The 21021-nt window shown below is 46.1% G+C and overlaps 1 protein-coding gene across 1 annotated transcript in view; it reads right to left on the minus strand.

The window, feature by feature from the left end:
- The window catches only part of HYDIN (HYDIN axonemal central pair apparatus protein), a 2950008-nt gene that overhangs the window by 205559 nt on the left and 2723428 nt on the right, over nt 1-21021 (minus strand). The gene's annotated exons all lie outside the window — the stretch shown is intronic.

Genomic DNA, 21021 nt, shown 5'->3' on the forward strand with positions numbered 1-21021 from the left:
TCAACACACATGTAAAATGAAGAATGATGTACGAAGTCTCCATCATTCCTTTGAAATGATAAATGAATGCCATCTTGTCTTTGATGTAAAACCAAACAATCTGTGCACCTCCTATTTGTTGGTGTGAACTATTACTGTAGTATTGTCCCTGAATGTCATGGTCTTTCCTTGAATGGACAGCAGCTCACGGATCCAAACTGATCTTCTAGGCTAGCACACATATATACTTTGAGTAATTTCATCTTCTAGAAACCTCTGCATCTGGGGAGTGAAAAGGAACCCTCCAAGGGGGCATGGGATATACAAGAGATGTTTTTCCAAGATGTTGAGCCAATCAGCCAGTTGTTGACATGTGTTTCCGTAGGAGAACTACTACTTGCAGTAATAACCAGGATGAACACTGTATATTTAACTGAAGCAAAGGAAAACTTTGAACTTACAGCAAATGGATTCCACCACAAACCAGAGATAAAGGTCGTGAGGGGACCATACAGGAGTAAGTAATGAGCATCTTCAGGACCTACCACTACAACCAATCATCAGGCTAGAGAGGATTCTAGCCCTGGCTGACCATCTTGACAAGATACACTAGAAGATACCAGTTGAAGTGGAATAGAATGGTCTTGTAGTCCTCTACCCACTTCACCACAGCAAAATAACTGGAGCAGAAGCCCAATCCCATCTTCAAAGGAATTATCTGTACTGCTCCTGGTGGGTAAAGATCCATTAGTACGCGGCTGTTACACCGCGTACCATTACTTCGCAAGCGTTACAATGCATGCGATGTTACAATGCGTAGCCTTTACTATGCAAGTTGTTCCATCGCATGCGTTGTAACACACGTGAAGTAAAGGCTATCCACATCGTTGTGTGTAAACAGACGTGCTTCTGCTTCCATGCGCTTCCGTTTCATCGCAACTATGTAGAGGCATTGTCCCTCAAAAGGAACAGTGAATGCAGGGTTAATTTGCCTATGATTGACGTGTCATCATTTCGGGCTACAAGTGTAAACGGACGCGCTTCCGCTTCGATGCGCTTCTGTTTCATCACAACGATGTAGAGACATTGTCCCTCTCAAGGAACAGTGAATGCGGGGTTAATTTGCCTCTGATTGACGTGTCATCATTTCGGGGCTACAAGAAGTAGAGACTGCGCCCTGCTTTTCAAAAAAAGAGGGAGTGCAGGAGGCACATGCATCTATACCCACTATGCGCGTGTACGGCAACATAATTTGTGATTATTCAACAGGTGACTGTGGACTTTAAACCGGAGAAGTCAGGAACAGAAGAACCGAGGTAGGAGGGGCTGTGTAGTATTTAAGGATTTAGGGTAGAGGGAGGGTCGTGCTTTTTGTTTACGGGTAGTGTAGTTGTGTTTGTGTAGTGTAGAGTAGTGTATTTGGGTTTAGGATAGTGTCTGGGGTCTTGAAGGGTAGTGTTTGGGAGTAGGGACAGGGGGTAGTGTTTTAGGGTTTAGGTTAGTGTTGTGGTGTTAGTGTAGTGTAGTGTAGTGTAGGGTAGAATTTTAGGGCTTAGGGTAGTGTCGGGGGTCGTGCAGGGTAGTGTTTTAGTGTAGGGACCGTCTTGGGGGTAGGGGCAGGTTCGTGCTGGGGGTAGTGTTTTAGGGTTTAAGGTAGTGTGGTTTTTGTGTAGTGTAGGGTAGTGTTTTAGGGTTTAGGCTAGTGTCGGGGTGCGTACAGGGTAGAGTTTAGGAGTAGGGACAGGAATGGGGTAGGGGCAGAGTCGTGCTTGGGGTAGTGTTTTAGGGTTTAGGGTAGTGCTGTGGTGTTAGTGTAGTGTAGGGTAGTGTTGTAGGATTTAGGGTAGTGTTGGGGGTGCGTGCTGGGTAGTGTTTGGGAGTAGGGACAGGAATGGGGGTAGGGGCAGAGTCGTGCTGGGGGTAGTGATTGAGGGTTTGGGGTAGTGTAGTGGTATTTGAGTGGTGGAGGGTAGTGTAGTGTTTGAGGGTTCGGGTAGTGTTTTAGAGTTTTTGATGTGTAGGGTTGTGTATTTGTATTTAGTATTTAGTGTAATGTTGGGTTTTTATAACTAGGCAAGTTTTTAGTTTGCATACATTAACACTTGCAATGTAAAGGTATGCAAACTAAAAACGTGCGTAGTAAGGGTATTTGCTAAGTAAAAACATTGCAGTAAAATGCTGGGAAGTAATGGTATGTGAAATAACGAGTCATATTTCTCCTGGTGTTCTGCACCTTGAAGATCAGTATGAGCGGTGGCTATGTGAATTACAATAGGGATATACATCATTTGGAATTAAAACACTAGCTTACTGCTAATAGGATGCAAAGGGCCTTCAATATCTGTTCTAGAGATGAATATGGTATTATATTGATTGACAAAGTGAAGGACTGCAACCAGAACATAATTGTGGTTAGCTTAAGAATCCTCTTTAAGGAAAGAAGCCAGGCAAACGGAATTCATGCCTAATCATCTATCTAACCAGGATGTGACATCACTAGTTTCCCACCAAAACCATCTTTAAAAGAGGAAGCCGCAAACCAAGAGGGGGGCGTTATCTAGACAACGTAGTACTACCCAAAGTGACACAGGCACACAATGACAGGCTGGCAGAACCCATTAGCGAGGTGGAGGTCCAAATGGCAATAGGCGCCCTGAAATTCTTCAAGTCGCTGGGGCGGGACAGGCTAACGGCTCGCTTTTACAAGGCATTCAGTGCGGAACTGGTTCCGCATCTGACAGCTCTATTTAATCACATTGCTGACACAGGAATGGTCACCCCCTCCATGAACGACACACTGATTATAGTAATGCCAAAGCGGGGAAAGATCCACAATAATGTGACTCCTACCGACCCATTGCGCTCCTAAATCTTGACGCCATATTTACTAAAAAATACTGGTGACGCGCCTGAAAGACTAATGCCAGAACTCCTCCACCCTGACCAATCAGGGTTTATGAGGGGTGACAAACACATGAAAATGTCAGACAACTGCTCCATTTCATTGAAAAAGCGACCAAAAAATGAATACCAGCAGTGCTATTAGGCTTAGATGCGGAAAAAGCAGTTACCTAAAACACCAGACATAGGCTGACAAAGAAATCCTAAGGCTATGTTTGGGGGCAGCCAAAATGGCAGTGGCAGCAGCCTGGAAAAAGGTTGAGGCGCCATCTACCACACATTGTTACTAAAGGGAGGCTTGGGTCCTTGCACAAACTAGATTGGACCACTTCTATTGTGTATGCTAATTAAGTTTCTAGTTGCTTTGTTTTTCAATTGTTCAAAAATAGGGACCCACGCCCCTGGGAAAGAACATTCGCAGCATTAGTGTCTGGGAGAGATCTAGAATTGTAACCACACTCCACACGACAGCATTTAAAGTTAGCATCCACAGGGCAATACACAAAGGCAGGATACATTAAATATTCTAAAAGTGAACTATCCGCTGAGTGTTCAATGTGTTCATGAAGGACTGGTCAAATGCTATATATTGTTCATTTATATGAATATGTCAGTACGTTTGTACATGTTATTTATGCATACACGACTGTGGTTCATGTATGTTTGTATTAAGTGTTTTCACAAGCAAGTGTTGCACTTCATCAAGACATGCTTTAAATGTAAAAACATTCTGAAAAAGAAAAAAAAGTGAAATAAATCACAAGGGCTAATGAATTAAGAACATTGGTTCTTCTACTTTTGAACAGTCTACTACACAGTGGAATGCACGTCTTTGGCAGGCAATAACTATGGAGAGGATGAGTGACATTTTCTGGCACGACTTCAAAACCTTTGAATACATTTGGGGTTCCTTAACCAGCTATCTCTCAACCGGGTTGCCTGTTGAGTATCCTCCATAGTTATATGTTATTACTTATGGTTTTCTCTCTGTCCCCTTCTATTTTCTCTTTCAGTTCCAGTTTTGGATGGAGGGTTGGGGGGAAGAGGGTGCGAGGGAGGGAAGGTTTATTTCAGCCACATGAGGGTGAATAAATACAACAGTAATGTTCAAGTAAACAAATACCGGTTGTAGGAAACTGGCTCTGTATATACTATACCAATGTGAGGTATAGTGTGCACAGAGTCCAGTGGATACCCAAAGATAGGCAGAGTTAAAGTTAGATAGCACCTCACTCTCTATTTGTGGTAGTGTGGTCGAGCAGTAAGGCAGTATCAGAGGACAGTGTTAAGCAATTGTTGCACACACTCAGTCAGCAAATTAATTCACACACTCAAAGACTGAACTTCAGACCAATTGTATTTGTATAAAAATATTATTTTCTAGAACCAAGCAAGCCTGGCACAGGTAAGCTATAAATACTTTACAGTAGTAATGCAGTTTGTAAACAGTTAGAATTTGTAATTGTATATGCACTTTGTTTTGACTTACAGTATGGTTTCAGAGAAATGCAATACTTTGTAAATACAGTACATAGACTTGAATGAGCTTTCCAGTAAAATTACAGGCAAGTTACTTTTGAGATTACGTTTCTAATTCAGAGTAGTATACCTGGATACTACTCTGGGACATTTCCTGTAAACAGGTAAGTAAAATCGTTTTTGTTAGTTAGTGCACTTTTAAAGAATTTCTTTAGGTTTTCAAACTCCACACTTAAAAACATTTCCAAGAAAAACAGTCAATGTTATCCTATGAAGGAAAGGAAAATGCTACTTACCAGTATGCAACTTCAACTTTACTTTATTGCGTGATTAATAAAAACTTTGCAATGACTCTTTATAAAAAAAACTGGAAGAGATACACAATCAAGAGTTTCACAAAAACAGTTAAAAACAATAAAAGAAAGTTAAGAATATGGACAAAAGATCCAAGCAAACTGATGCAATACGTTGCATTTGTATAAAAAGAAAAAAAAGGCGTTCAACATTTACTGAGTCTTTGTTAGTTAAAAAAGAGTTTTCTTAAAGTACAAAAGCGTATCTTTTTGAGTCAAGTTCAGTCACTGGCCTCTGGGTTTTGGATTGTGTTAACTGTTTTCATAAAGCGCACTAGTCTACAGGCTAATTGGATATCTTCTCCCTTAAAACTGTTCAACAGGGCTTGTCTGCGAGTTCGCACACCATTTTGATTCCAGAGCTGAGTTAGTTGGCCCCTTCGGGCACTGTCTAGAGCTTTACAGCTACATAACAAGTGTAAAACGTCCTCCTTTGGATTATCGCAAAGCCTGCAGTTAGAATTAGATTCCAGGCGTTTCCACGGGGAAGATGTGCTTTTGAAGGGGATTACCCCCATCCTCAGCCACAGGAAATCTTCCTTCACCTTCCTTGAAAAGCTGGTACTGAGGTATGGCTGAGGTAAGGCACTAGTGTAGCCTTGGATTACGAACCACCCATGTGATCTCCTGGTTAATGCTGCTTTGTCTTCTTCCATGGAAAGAATTTTCACTGACCAGGCGTTTGAAGCACTTATGTGAACAGCTCGAGTCCCAAAGGTCTTTTAATGCAAGGGATTTTATAGCTGCTTGGAGGTAGACCGTTGCAGGGGATCCCTTGTTTGTCTCCAGCTCTTTCCAAAGGTGGGCGTTCAGGGAGTCTGTTGCAGAGTTCTTTACTTTATGCCAGCATTTTGCATACGCGCCCTTGTGCGCAATTTGCTGCTTCTGTAAACCAAACTCCAACCTTAGCTGTGCTGGGGAGGTGTTCGGAGGGAGTGAGAAGAGAATTCGGAGTGTTTTGCTGACCACGTTATCTAAAATGTCTTCGTCTCTCCCTCTCATGCATTCGCCGCCATATGTTATTGATGGTAACAGTTTTGCGCGAAATATGTCAATCAATCAATCAATCACGGCATTTGTAGAGCACGCTACTCACCCGGGAGGGTCTCAAGGCGCTGGGAGAGGGGGATGTTACTGCTCGAACAGCCAGGTCTTGAGCTGCTTCCTGAAGGAGAGATGGTCTTGGGTTCGCAGAAGGTGGGTGGGGAGGGAGTTCCAAGTCTTGGCTGCCAGGTAGGAGAAGGATCTTCCTCCGGCGGTGGCTCTGCGGATGCGTGGTACGGTGGCCAGTGCGTGGGTGGTCGATCGTAGCTGGTGGGTGGGCATCTAGAAGGTCATGCGGTCGTTGAGGTACTTGGGGCCCAGGTCGTGGAGAGCCTTGTGTGCGTGGGTGAGGAGTCTGAACGTGATTCTCTTGCTGATGGGGAGCCAGTGCAGGTCTCTCAGGTGTCCGGTGATGTGGCTGTGTCGGGGGATGTCCAGGATGAGTCGTGCGGAGGCGTTCTGGATGCGTTGGAGTCTTTTTTGAAGTTTGGCTGTGGTTCCGGTGTAGAGGGTGTTCCCGTAGTCCAGTCGGCTGGTAACCAGTGCATGGGTGACGGTCTTCCTGGTTTCAGTGGGGATCCATCTGAAGATCTTGCGGAGCATGCACAGGGTGTTGAAGCACGAGGATGAGACGGCGTTGACTTGTCTGGTCATTGACAGGGAGGAGTCCATGATGAAGCCCAGGTTGCGCGCGTGGTCCGTTGGTTTGGGAGCGGTGCCTAGGGCCGGGGGCCACCAGGAGTCGTCCCAGATGGAGGGTGATGATCCCAGGATGAGGACTTCCGTCTTGTCTGAGTTCAGTTTAAGGCGGCTGTTCCTCATCCAGTCGGCGACGTCTTTCATCCCTTCGTGTAGGTTGGCTCTGGCGGTGGTGGGGTCGTTGGTGAGGGAGAGGATGAGCTGGGTGTCGTCGGCGTAGGAGATGATGTTGAGGTTGTGTAGGCGTGCGATGGCTGCGAGGGGGCTCATGTAGACGTTGAAGAGGGTTGGACTGAGTGAAGATCCTTGTGGTACGCAGCAGATGACTTCGGTGGCCTCAGATCTGAACGGAGGGAGGCGGACTCTCTGGGTTCTTCCGGTGAGGAATGAGATGATCCACTCCAGCGCTTTCTCTCGGATTCCGATGTTGCTGAGGCACTTCACTAGGGTGCGGTGGCAGACAGTGTCGAACGCCGCAGAGAGGTCCAGGAGGATGAGGGCCGCTGTTTCCCCGTTGTCGATCAGGGTTCTGATGTCGTCGGTGGCTGCGATAAGGGTGGTCTTGGTGCTGTGGTTGGCCCGAAACCCGGACTGCGAGGGGTCGAGGGATCCGTTTGTCTCGAGGAAGGCGGCAAGCTGTTTGTTGACGGTCTTCTCGATGACTTTGGCCGGAAAAGGAAGGAGCGAGATGGGACGGTAGTTCTTGAGGTCGGTGGGGTCCGCCGTTGGTTTCTTCAGGAGGGCGGTCAGCTCGGCGTGCTTCCAGCTCTCCGGGAAGGTGGCGGAGTGGAAGGAGGAGTTGATGGTGTCTCGGAGATGGGGTGCGATGATGGCGTCGGCTTTGTTGAAGACGTGGTGTGGGCATGGGTCGGTTGGTGATCCGGAGTGGATGGAGTTCATCGTGCGTGTGGGGTCTTCGGTGCTGATCGGGGTCCAGTTGCAGAGGGTGGTGGTGGCGGGCGTTGGTTCGGTGGTAGGGTGCGTGGTCTGTGCGTCGAAGCTGTTGTGTATGTCGGCGATCTTGCGGTGGAAGAACGAGGCGAGTGAGTCGCAGAGGTCTTGCGAGGGAGTGATGTCGTTGTTTCCGGCGCTGGGGTTGGAGAACTCTTTGACGATGCTGAAGAGTTCCTTGCTGTCGTGGGCATTGTTGTCCAGTCGTTCTTTGAGTGCCGTCTTCTTGGTGGCGCGGATCAGCTGATGGTGTTTGCGGGTGGCGTGCTTGAGGGCGGTCCTGTTGTCTGTGGTCTGCTCGAGCCGCCAGGCTTTCTCGAGGGTGCAGCAGTTCTTCTTGGATTCCTTGAGTTCGTTGGTGAACCAGGGGGTTTTCTTGCTGTCGGGTCTGCTGGGAGGGTTCTTTAGTGGTGCGAGGTCATCGGCGCAGGCGGTCAGCCACTTGGTGAGGTTGCTGGCTGCTTCGTTGGGGCCCGTTGTGCTGGTGGGAGTGTTCTGGCTGAGGGAGGCGGTGAGCTGCTCGGCGGTGATCTTGCTCCAGCTTCGGCGGGGGACCTGTTGCGGGTGGTGGTGGGTCGTAGTTCTACTGAAGCGGACGCAGCTGTGGTCGGTCCAGTGGAGTCCGGTGGCGTGGCTGAAGGAGATGTGCTTGCTGGATGAGAAGACGGGGTCAAGCGTGTGGCCAGCGTAGTGGGTGGGGGTATTCACCAGTTGCTTGAGTCCGAGGTTGGCGAGGTTGTCCAGCAGGGCGGTGGTGTTTCTGTCGTTGTTGTTCTCCAGGTGGAAGTTGAGGTCCCCTAGGAGGATGTAGTCGGCGGAGGGAAGGGCGTGCGGGCTGATGAAGTCTGCGATGTCTTCGCTGAATTGTGTGTGTGGTCCCGGTGGTCTGTAGATGAGTGTGCCTCGGAGGGTGGTCTTGGGGTCAGTGTGTATCTGGAAGTGCAGGTGTTCGGCGGCGGTGAAGGTTTCGTCGGAGTTAGTCGAGATGCGGATGGTGTTCTTGTGTACGATGGCGATGCCTCCTCCCGTCTGGTTGACGCGATCCTTCCGGGTGATCTTGTATCCGTCCAGGATGGCTATGGCGATGTCGGGCGCTGAGGAGGCGTTCATCCAGGTTTCGGTGAGGAAGGCGACGTCTGGTGCTGTCGCGTCGAGCAGGTCCCAGAGTTCCACGGCGTGCCTGTGGACGGAGCGGGTGTTGAGCAGGATGCACTTTAGGTGGTTGCTGTTGGTGTTGGACTCGGTGGGGGCAGTACAGGTCCGGTAGCAGGTGAATCGGCAGGCTCTGCAGGCGAAGGGTCCGTGGGTGCGCCTCGGGGTGGCTCGGTAGCAGGCAGGGTTCCGGCCTGCATTGAGTGTGTTGAGAGTGGCGGTGTCGTAGGTCTGTTGTGTAGTCTTGCATCGGAGGTGGGGACCAGGGTTTCTGGCGCTGGGCGCGGTCCAGGCGCAGACGGGCGCAGACAGGCTTGCCTTTGGCGCACCTTTGGCGCACAATCGGGGCGCCCACGGCGCGTCAACGCTGCGCGTGCGTGAGTGCAGCATAAGTAGGGAGCCGGTGGGCGGAACAGCTGGTTGGTGGTAGCGGGGCGGCGAATGGGCTGGCGGGGGGCGGGGCCGCAGGGAGGCAGCGGCGGGAAGAAGCTGGTGCGGGCGGCCGGCTCAGCTGCGGCTGGGTCGCCCGACCACGAAGTAACAGGAAGCGGCAGAAGGCAAACACAGGAAGCGGCAGTCAGGCAAGGCAGGAGCAGCACAGGAGCGTGGGGGCGACCAGGCCTGAGCACAGGCACTGCAGTCGCTCCTGATCAGGTGGCGCGGTCCCCTTAAGTAGGGAGCCGGGTGGGCGGAACAGCTGGTTGGCGGGAGCGGGGCGGCGAATGGGCTGGCGGGGCCGCATGGAGGCAGCGGCGGGAAGAAGCTGGTGCGGGCGGGCGGCTCAGCGGCGGCTGGGTTGCCCGACCACGAAGTAACAGGAAGCGGCAGCAAGCAAACACAGGAAGCTGCAGTCAGGCAAGGCAGGAGCAGCACAGGAGCCTGGGGGCGACCAGGCCTGAGCACAGGCACTGCAGTCGCTCCCGATCAGGTGGCACGGTCCCCTTAAGTAGGGAGCCGGGTGGGCGGAACAGCTGGTTGGCGGGAGCGGGGCGGCGAATGGGCTGGCAGGGGGCGGGGCCGCAGGGAGGCAGCGGCGGGAAGAGACTGGTGCGCGCGGGCGGGCAGCTCAGCGGCGGCTGGGTTGCCCGACCACGAAGTAACAGGAAGCGGCAGCAGGCAAACACAGGAAGCGGCAGTCAGGCAAGGCAGGAGCAGCACAGGAGCATGGGGGCGACCAGACCTGAGCACAGGCACTGCAGTCGCTCCAGTCCAGCAAGGGGATGAAGTTTGGGCCCGCTATTTTGTTCTTGATATTTTTTAAAGCGATGGCCAGTGAAATCCCTCTGTTTTTTATTGTTGTTGCATGTCGCTGGAAAGAGCCGTTGGAATCAAAGGTTATCCCCAGATATTTGTATTCTTTAACTGTTTCCATTCTGTGGTCATGCAGAGACCATTGAAATGTTTGCTTTTTTAATTTTTGATTAAAAACCATCACCTTCGTTTTTTCCGTATTTATGGTCAAGCCATTTGTTTCGGAAAATGTGCTGGTTGTATTAAGAAGATGTTGCAGGCCTACTGGGGTGTGGCTGATTAGTATCAGGTCATCTGCATATAATAAATTCGACAATGTAAGACCCCTAGCTTTGGGGCATGATGGTTGCAATTGTCCAGATCTTTGGAGAGGTCAGACATAAAGAGGTTGAACAGGGTCAGTGCGAGGACGCACCCCTGTTTCAACCCTTTTGTGGTCGGAATTTCTTTTGATAAACAGTTACCAGCCCCCAGTGTTATTTGGACCCAGGTGTCTGAATGCAGTAAGTTCAATAAGTTGAGCAGTTTGGAGTCCACCTCCCACTTTGAGAGTTTTGACCACAATTTCCCTCTGTCAATGCTATCAAAAGCGGCTGAGAAGTTGATGTAGCACGCATATAATGTTTTTTTAAGTTTAATGGCAGCATCTATCAGCAGGGAAAAAGCTAGAATGTTAGTCGAGGTCCCTAGATTTTTTTGGAATCCAGTCTGGTTTATAGGGATTAATTTTTTATTTGACGGCCAGGAGGTTAGTTCTTCCAAGAGTGGCCCTGAAAAATATTTTGCATCTTTATCTATAAGAGCTATGAGTCTGTAGTTCTTAGCCTTGTTCTTATTGTCTTTTTTATAGATTGGAGCTATTATTGAACACCTTCAGGAGGACGGAAATTGTTCAGCCTTCCAGATATCTATGAAGAGCGGGAGCAATTGTTCAGCCCAATAAATTGGATCTTGTTTATAGATAATGGGAGGGATTCCATTTGGGCCTGGGGCTCCCTCCTTCCGCCCTTTCGCAATCCGTCCTTTCGCAATTCGTCCCTTCAACTGCTCAATCGTACCTGGGAAGTTTGTGTCCACACCTGGAGGCTTTAGAGTTGTCGCGATCTGCTTACAGAATTCAGGATTTCGATGGCCCATGCTTGGCACTTCATCATTAAAGTGTTTGAACAAATAATTTATCCAGCTTAGCTCTGTAATGTGGGAGTTCACTCCGGGGGCATTCGGATTATCTATTTTATTAACAGTGTTCCAAAATCTTGAACTGTTGTTGTTTTTTGAATCATAAAGTAGTTTTGCCCAAGTTTTTTCCGCGGCTTCTTGTTTGATTCGCCACAGGATTTTATTCTTTTTGCATTTTTTTTTTATTTTATATTTTTTTATTGAGAGGGTTCCGGGTATCACATAAATTCATAACTTAACAGGATACAATTCAGGTATTCAAAGTACAAATTAACATAATGTAAACACATTCATAGGAATCAAACAGACCAGAAATTATAACAAACAATAGTGTATAAGAGTATAGATTTAGTATCTCAACTTGATCTTTAAGTTCTTATTCATCTAGTTTCTCTCCAATTTTTCAGCGGAGCCCAAATCTTATTACCCAATTCTCTCATCCTCCTTCCTTTAAATCCATACAAACATTCCTCAACGTTATGGATTCCCAGCAATTTAGTTAACCACAGCTGGAAGGTAGGGGCTACAGGATCTTTCCAACCAGCCGAAATTAAAATCCTCAGAACAGCCATGGAAATGAAAATAAATGCTTCATCTTCATATTCTAACCTTAGACTGGCATCCCTGCCGATCAAAACCATGGTAGAGGATAGAGTTATCTGTTTCTCTAACAGCCCCGTTAAAAATCTTTCAATTTCTTTATGAACAGGAGTTAGATTCTGACAATTATAAAACATATGTGGTAAATCTGCTGGACCTTGATCGCACCTGGGGCATCTATCATTTTCACTCTTACCCCACTTGAACAACTTAGCAGGAGTGTAATATAAATTAAAAATAGTCTTATAATGTTGTGCCTTTAAATTCGAAGCTCTAAGAATCTTTTTATTCATTGCGAGGGCAAAGTCAATATCTACATCTGGATCGCCAATTCTTTCCGCCCAATCTGATTCGATTTGACCAATGTCATCCCCCAAACCCTGCAGAAGATAGCTGTAACCAATTTTAATCCTCTTACCGCCATTCATCACGTATTTCAGAATTGGGTTAAGCTCCTGAATTAGAATCCTAGGTCTAATAGCTTTCAGTGTTTCTTCTAACTGTCTGTATAAAAACCATTGGATGGCTGGTATACCAAATTTTTGTTGAAGCACGTCGAAACCCAATAATTCATCCTCCACCATGACATCACCCAGACACTTAATCCCTGCTTCCTTCCATATCTTACTATTTCTATTCTGTCCGAGGTACACAATGGGATTTGAATGCCAAATATCTATCATACTGTTAATTTTCGGAATCTTCAGATATCTCATTGTTGCTTTCCATGTGCCCCAGGCACTCAACATCACTCTGCTCTTACCCCTTTTAAAATATCTACAATTTATTTCTCTATTAAGCAAACCCACTGCTTTTCTACCTACTAGTAATTCGTAAATTGTAGGAGTTCTATCTACGTCATTCAATACATCACTATCTTCATATTTAAACAAAACATTCATTTGTAATATTAGACAGGCCCAATGATACAGCCTCAAATTTGGTGCATCAAGCCCCCTCCCTCCAATGGTGCTGATAGTCGAGCCAGAGATCTACGGATTTTCCCATATTGCCATACAAATTGTGAGAAAACAGCTTCCATTTTCTTCAGGACACCCTCTTCTACTAGCAAAGGTATGGCGCGGAAAAGGTACAGAATTTTTGGGAACATGGACATCTTCAGAACATTCACTCTTCCGATTAGTGATAAGTGTAAAACGTCTATTCTTCTTAGTTCTTTCTCTATTGTTGTAATCAGGGGTACATAATTCTCTTGTACAATTTTCTCCACATTTGCGTTGACCCTCACCCCCAGATAAACTGCTGATTCCACGTACCTTCGATCAGCTTTACATATATTATTAGTACTGATTATTATAGTTTTTCCTTCATTTAGCTTATACCCCGAACGAATCCCAAATGTTTTAGCTAGTTGACTCAATTCTCTTATGGCCGTCTGCGGGTTGGTAGTAGTTATGGCCAAGTCATCCGCGTAGGCCAATAATTTGGTTGAGTGTCCATTTAATATAACCGGGGAGATTTGATCTGAGTCTAGGATTTTTCTTATTAATGGATCAATGTAAAGAGCGAAGAGTATAGGGGAACAAGGACATCCCTGACGAGTGCCTCTCCTAATTACCACTTCATCTGACTGCAGTCCCATAGTTGTAATTCGGGCTACTGGATCTACATACATGGCTTTTATAGCTTTCATACATTTTCCTCCAAACCCTCTACTGACCAGCACCTCCCATAGGAATTCCCAGACCACTCGGTCAAAGGCTTTTTCAGCGTCTAGGAGAATCATGGCCATCTCCCCACCCGTGGCAGCCGTCGCATCGAACAATGAAATTGCCCGCGAGGTGTGATCTGTCGTACCTCTCCCTGGGACAAACCTGTGCTGCCAAGGAGAGACAAGTTGGCCAATGATTCCCCCCAACCTTTTTGCCCATACCTTTGAATACAGTTTGGTATCCGCATTTATCAATGATATTGGCCGATAAGAGCCCGGGTTTTCTTCAGGTTTGCCTTTTTTATGGAAGACCACAATGTTAGTCTGTTTCCATGAGTCTGGAATCCTCCCTGAGCATATTATTCCATTAAAAAGATCGAAAAGTATAGGCAAAATTTCCTCACCAAGAATGTTATATACCTCGATAGGTATCCCGTCTGGGCCTGCAGCTTTGCCTGCTGCAAGATCTTGTAATGCTATCCTGATCTCTTCTAGGGAAATATCTTTCTCCAGCTGCTCTCTATCTTTTTCCTCTAATACTGGGTAGGGGGTTCCAGAGTCTTGTCTAGATGGTATCCAACTGCCCTCTTGATCATATAATTTTTGGTAAAATCTCTGGAAAACACCCATTATCTCTCTTGGCTCAGTATGTACTATTCCATTCTCTTCAATCTTCTGAATATTATTTTTATTGGAATCTTGCCTTATGCGCAGCGCAAGTGCTCTGCCAGCTTGTTCACCTGTCTCATATCTTTTGGCTCGAGAAGTCTGATAATCTCTAGTTTCCTTTTGCGTAAATATTTTTAAGATATCTCCTTTGATCAACGCCATATTTTTAGCTGTTTCCCTCCCATCATTGCCTAATCCTATTTCCTCTGTGTGCCGATTCTCTGATGTTGCTAACTCTGAGATGAGCTTTTCCAGCTTATTTCTATCTTCCTTCCTTAGTCTTGCGGAGCAACTGATCGTCTCCCCCTTAAAGATGCCTTGAAGGCTTCCCATACCCCGTTCCTGGACGAACTATATCTATTTATTTAAAAAAACTCCTTTGCCCACTGTTTAATATGTTTAACAAATCTATCATCATTTAGAAGTTTCCTTTCAAAGGTCCATTTAGTTGTTCTCTCGGGTATGTTATCTACTTTGTATGTCATTATCAGGGGGTTATGATCCGAGACTATTCTTGGTAACTTAGTAATTCTAACTTTGCATAACTCTCTCGTAGGGACAAAAAAATAATCTAACTTAGAGTATTTCTGAGCTGGAAATGAAAAATAAGTATAGCCCGGGTCTCCAGAAACTTTTTCTGACCATACATCTGACAGACCATGAGACCTTAGGAGAGAGCTTAATGCTCTATATACCTTCTGTTTACGTCCTATATAATTACCCGCTTGCCTCCAATCTGCCGAAATATTCAAATCCCCACATAACACCAAAGGGGTACCCCAGTTAGCCAGTTCCTCCTCCATCTCATCAAATACTGCTGGGTCATCATCATTTGCACCATATATTACACACAAAGTGATACCAAGGTCTAGCTCAACCAAAACCCATCTACCTGAGCCGTCTGTTTTAGTGCGTCTCACTCCCCCCAAATTACATTTCCCCATAATAGCAACCCCTCTTGTTGTAGATGTTTGTGACGAGCAGCCTAACAAATTGTAACCGGGGATATTCAGTAGTTTCCTTTTAGCCCAAGGTAGATGTGTTTCTTGTATAAACACTACATCAATATTGTTAAGCTTCACAAATTGACTCATTCTCTGTCGCTTCATTTAGGCCTCCTACATTGATAGTACATATCTTAATGTCTGACATTATTAACATTTTTTTAACCTCCATCCTGATTATATCCATGAATCTACCACATACCGATAACAGACCCTTTTCCATCTCAAACATTTTTCCCCCCTTTTTACACCCCACCACCACCCCCGCCACCCTCCCCCCAACCCCTCCCCTCCCCCCCTTCAGCCCCTCTATCCCCCCCTTCCCCCCCCCCCCCTCCACCCCTTTTCAGAGGTGCTCAGACCAACCGGTCTGTGCATGTGATGGTTCGCAGTGCTAACTGAAGAGATTCAAATGATAGCCATCATGGAACCTGCAACCCTTTTATCTCCTTCAACCTGTGCAACAACCACAACAACAACCTGTGCAGCACCCAATCCTCAACCATTCCACCCCCTGCCAATTCTTACTAATTCATATTTTAAGGCCTTTTACTTATATCCACCAAGCCTTTTCCTAATCACATCCATGGAGTAGCCTAGGAACCTTGAGTATCTAGATACTCCTTTGCTTTAACTTCAGAGAAAAAATACAAGGTTCTCCCCCCATTAATTATTTTCAACTGTGCCGGATTGATTAGGTATGCTTGCATGCCCTTATCCTGAAACGGTTTTATCATCTGTCTAAGTCTCCAGCGTCTCTCCACCGTGACATGACAAAAATCCGGTCGGACAAAGAAGGAAAAGCCATCAACATTCTTTTTTGAGTCCGGTCTTGCCTTTTCTGAGATTGCCTGCTTCAGGTTAAAATTACCAAGAAATATTAAAATCGCTCTGGGTTTGTCTCCCTCCTTAGCATTTTTATGAACTTTTACGGGGATACGATGTGCCCTCTGGATCTCCTTCGTCCAATCCCATCCCTTCTTTTTGCATTTTAGTGATCTCAATTTGGACACTAAACAGTTGTCACTCCCATCTTTATGCAGCTCGCGAAGTGTGCCGTTAATGGCTGTTTTTATTGCCCTTAAATTAGGCGTTAGGGAGGATTGAGGGTAATTTTTTGAGTTGCTTGTCAAGCAGGGCGGTGATATTTTTTGGCATGTCCGTAGGTCGGTTTCTTTAACGGAATTGAGCTTGGTGTACTTACCAGTATGCATCTGTTCTTGGTATGTAGAGCTGCAGAGTTGCACACTGTGCATAGATGGCCACCTAGTGTTGGGCCCGGATGTTTGCAGTTTGTTTTGTTGTAGAAAGTCTTTGGAAGTCACGGGATAGGTGACTCCTCCTTTGGATGATACTGCGCATGGGCATCGGCTCCATTCCCAGATTGTTTTTCGCCATTAGGGAAGTGATGGAGCTGTACAAGAAGTAGTGATGTCCATGTGATTTGTATCTAATTAAGATAATACTGGAACAGATAAAGGTAGCCGGGGAGGCGGGTGGGCAACTCTGCAGCTCTACATGCCAAGAACAGATGCATACTGGTAAGTAGCATTTTCCGTTCGAGGCATATGAGCTGCAGATTACACACTGTGCATAGATTGTATAGCAGTATCCACACCTAGCGGCGACCACCAGTTGCAGTTGTTTGAAACAGAGTTTTTAGTACAGCCTGGCCCACAGTGCCTTGTGGCTTAGTTTGCACATCTACACAATAATGTTTTGTGAATGTATGCAGTGTCGACCATGTAGCTGCTTTGCATATACCATCTAGGGGAATGTTCCCTAGGAATGCCATTGAAGCCCCTATTTTCCTTGTAGAATGGGCTTTTGGAGGAATTGTTAACGTACGTTTGTTTTTTTTGGTAACATATTTGTATGCATTTAACAATCCACCTAGCTATCCCCAATTTTGAGATGGGGTTGCCTTTATGTGGTGGTGAAAAAGACACAAAAAATTGTTTAGTTTTACGAAAAAGTTGTGTCCTTTCGATGTAGTACAGTAATGCTCTTTTGATGTCTAAAGTGTGTAGAGCTCTTTCTGGGACTGTTTGTGGCTGCGCAAAAAATACAAGCAGTTCAACAGATTGATTTAGATGGAATGGTGAAATTACTTTTGGAAGGAATTTAGGATTAGTGCGTAGAACCACTTTGTTATGATGCATTTACAAAAAGGGTTCTTGAATGGTAAATGCTTGTAGTTCACTGACTCTTCTGAGAGAGGTAATAGCTACTAGGAAAGCTACTTTCCAAGTTAGGAATTGCAATTCACATTCGTGTAACGGTTCAAAGGGAAGTCCCATTAACCGTGTAAGAACAACATTTAAGTTCCATATTGGTGAAGGTGGCGTTCTGGGAGGGATTATTCTTTTGAGTCCCTCCATGAAAGCTTTTATAGCAGGTACTCTAAACAGAGATAGGTGTTGTCTATTTTGTATATATGCTGCAATGGCAGCAAGGTGTAGTCTGATAGACGTGTAAGCTAAATTACATCTTTTTTTTAAAAAAAACATTTTTATTTGTTTTAGTACACATTACATAAAGACAGTTGGCATAGGTAAACTTCAAGGCTACAATTATCCAATAGTATTTGTACAGTAGATACATTTCTCTCTGAACTCCTTTTTCTCTAAAGATCATCATTAGTACACCCCCCCCCCTCCTTCCAGACCTCTCAATCCCCTTCAGAGTCATTGTCTGAGCTCTCATTGTCTGATTCGGTAACTGAGTCACAAACATCCCCTCTGTAAGTACTAAATTACATTTTTGAAGGTGTAATAGGTATCCTATGATGTGTTGAATAGACACATCTAAAGGATTTATATGGTTGTTTTGGCAGTATATTACAAATCGTTTCCACTTAGCTGCATAACATGCTCTAGTAGTGGGACATCTGGCTTCTTTAATAACGTTCATGCATTCTGGAGGAAGGTTGAGGTAACCAAACTCTATGACTTCAGGAGCCAGATCGCTAGGTTGAGCTGAGCTGGGTCCGGGTGTCTGATCTCTCCATGGTTCTGGGTTAAGTGGAGATAGGCTTAGTTTTTGGTGTGGTACCACAGATAGTTGCAGCAGCGTGGTGTACCACGGTTGTCTGGCCCAAGTTGGGGCAACTAGAATGAGTGTTAGGAAATGTTGCTGTAGCTTGCGTACCACTAACGGAAGTAGTGGTAGAGGAGGAAAAGCGTACGCAAATTTTCCGGACCAGTTCATCCATATCGCATTGCCCTTGGACAGCGGGTGTGGATATCTGGCGGCGAAGTTTGGTCATTTTGCGTTTTCGTGGGTGGCGAAGAGGTCTATTTGAGGTTGTCCCAACATTTGAAAGAACGGGGGAAGTTCCCACTCGTGGATCTGCTGTGTCTGTCGACTTAGCAGATCTGCCATGGTGTTCTTTACTCCTGGAACATGTTGGGCTAAGAAGAACATTTTTTGTGGTATAGCCCATCTCCATATCTGCTGCGCTAACTGAGAGAGCTGCAGAGAGTGTGTTCCCCCTTGTTTGTTTATGTAGTACATGGCTGTCATATTGTCTGTGCGGACTAAGACAGCTTTGCCTGATACTTGTTTTTGGAATACTTTTAGGACTAGAAAAACAGCTAGTAACTCCAAGTGGTTGATGTGGAGTAATTTTTTGCGGTGTCCACCTGCCTTGCATGGTGTGATGCAGTAGGTGAGCTCCCCAGCCGGAGAGCGATGCGTCTGCTGTCAAGATTATCTGAGGAACTGGCTCTAGGAATGGTCGGCCCCTTGAAAGGTTTTTGGTGCTCCACCATTGCAGAGGGCGATGAGTCTGACTGTCTACCAACACTAGGTCTGTTAATTGACCACAAGCCTGGTTCCATTGGCGTGCTAGGCACTCTTGAAGTGGATGCATTGGCAGTCTTGAGTGAGGTACTATAAATATGCAAGATGCCATCATTCCTATGAGCTGCATGAACACTCGAGCTGGGAGCGAGTGTTGCGGCTTGAATCTTGTTAGGAGAGTCTGTACGCTTGTTATCCTGGCTGGAGAGGGATAGGCTAGTGTCAGTTGGGTGTTTATTGTAGCGTCGAGATATTGTTGTATGTGTGAAGGTTGCAGATGTGATTTGGTGTGATTTACTGTGAATCCCAAGTCGTGAAGCAGTTGAATAGTAGCGTGAGTGTGTTGTAAAAACTGGATGTATGAGGTCGCTTTTATGAGCCAGTCGTATAGGTATGGGAAGACGTGAATCTGTTGTCTTCTTAAGTGTGCCGCTACTACTGCTAGGCATTTGGTAAACACCCTTGGCGCTGTTGTGACCCCGAATGGGAGCACTTTGAACTGGTAGTGCTGCCCGTCTAGCACAAATCTGAGATATTGTCTGTGTGCTATGTGAATAGGAATGTGGAAGTAGGCGTCCTTGAAATCTAGCGTGACAAGGAAGTTGTTTTGTAACAGGAGTGGAAGTACTTGTTGGAGTGTGACCATATGAAAATGATCCGACTGTATGTAAATGTTTTTTTGTTTTGCTGATGCTTTGGGACTATTTCTATTGTGTTTTTCTGCAGGAGGGATAGTACTTCCTGTCTGAGCAGTATTAAATGTTCTTGTGACATTGGACACTGCTTGGGTTTATGTTTGGGGGGGGGTGGATGTTAGTTCTAGACAGTAACCTGATTGAATTATTTGAAGCACCCACCTGTCTGATGTGATGTTTCCCAAGCTGGCAGGTATTGTTGTAGTCTTCCCCCGACAGGAGTGGAATGGGACGGGGGAAGGGAAGGGGAGTCATTGGGGAGGGGTAGAGGCAGAGCGGGAGTTGTTATTTTGACCTCTGCCTTTGTTATTGTTACCCCTGTAGCCTGCCCTTTGGTAGCCCTTACTATAGGTGGATTGTGTAGGGGCTTTGTATGAGGTAGAAGGTGTGTCCGAAGAGTATCCCCTGGTGGCGCCTCAATAAGATGAGCGGCGAAATGAACATCTGGGAGCCTGTGACTGCAGGGCTCCCATAGATTTGGTTGTATCTGTATCCTTTTTCATTTTTTCAAGTGTTACATCTACATTGCTCATCGAAGGGTTGATTAAGTATAGCAGTTTGGACTTCAGGTGTGGAGCCTAATATGCATAGCTAGGCTTGTCTACGCAATAAGACACCGGTGTTAACTGCCCTGGTGGCAGTGTCTGCTGCATCAAGTGCACACCGGATAGAGGTGTTTGTAATATTTTTCCCTTCTTGGATGAGCTTATTTGCTCTGTCTTTGTACTTATGCCACATTAGTGATTCTAATTCGTCATAATGTGCCCTGTCGTATCTGGCCAATAATGCTTGTGTATTGGCAATACTCCACGTGTTTGCTGCTTGAGACGCAGTTCTTTTCCCTGATGCGTCAAGTAGCTTAGACTCTTTATCTGGTGGGGGAGCTTCACCTGATGTTTGTGAGTTTGCTCTATTGCGTGCATTGGAAACTACAAGGGAGTCTAGTGGTACTGGACCTTTATTATATGCTGGGTCTGAAGTGGCAGCTTTATATTTTTTCTCTATTCGAGGGTTAATGACCCGAGTTCAGTCTGGGTCTTTGAAGACTTCAGGAGTATGCTTAATCACTCCTTTAAGCATTGGTAAAATGGATGAGGACCTTTGTCAAAGGTATCCATTAAAAAGTCTTCGTCTACAGGGTCTGAATGCATATCTACCCCATGATATTGCGCGGCTCTGTCTAGTAACTGATTAAAACCCATAGTGTCTTCTGGAGGGAAGGCCTTGAGGGGTATATGTCATCCTGGGGGACATTTGGGACGTCTGGGGTGTTATAATCGTCCCACGGGTCAGGTGAGCCTGGAGGAATAGATGGATCATCTATGTTAGCACCTATATCATCAGAGCTATCTTCCCTATTGTCATTTTCTGGTATGATAGAGGATGTAGGGGAATGTTGTGGTAGGGGAGCAGGTGGTGATGGTATGGGTGGAGGGGAAGGGGAAGGAAGTGTTAAGGGAGAGGTAGCCATGTCTTTCTTCTTTGAATGAGGAACTGGCACTGGCGTATCCAGTGGTCGCTTTCTGGAAGCTAAAGTCAACTGCCCAGTGATTGGGTCTTTAGCTAGAGTCTTCTGTGCAGGGTCTGGC

The sequence above is a fragment of the Lissotriton vulgaris genome, chromosome 12 (assembly GCF_964263255.1).
Source record: "Lissotriton vulgaris chromosome 12, aLisVul1.2, whole genome shotgun sequence".
NCBI lineage: Eukaryota > Metazoa > Chordata > Amphibia > Caudata > Salamandridae > Lissotriton > Lissotriton vulgaris.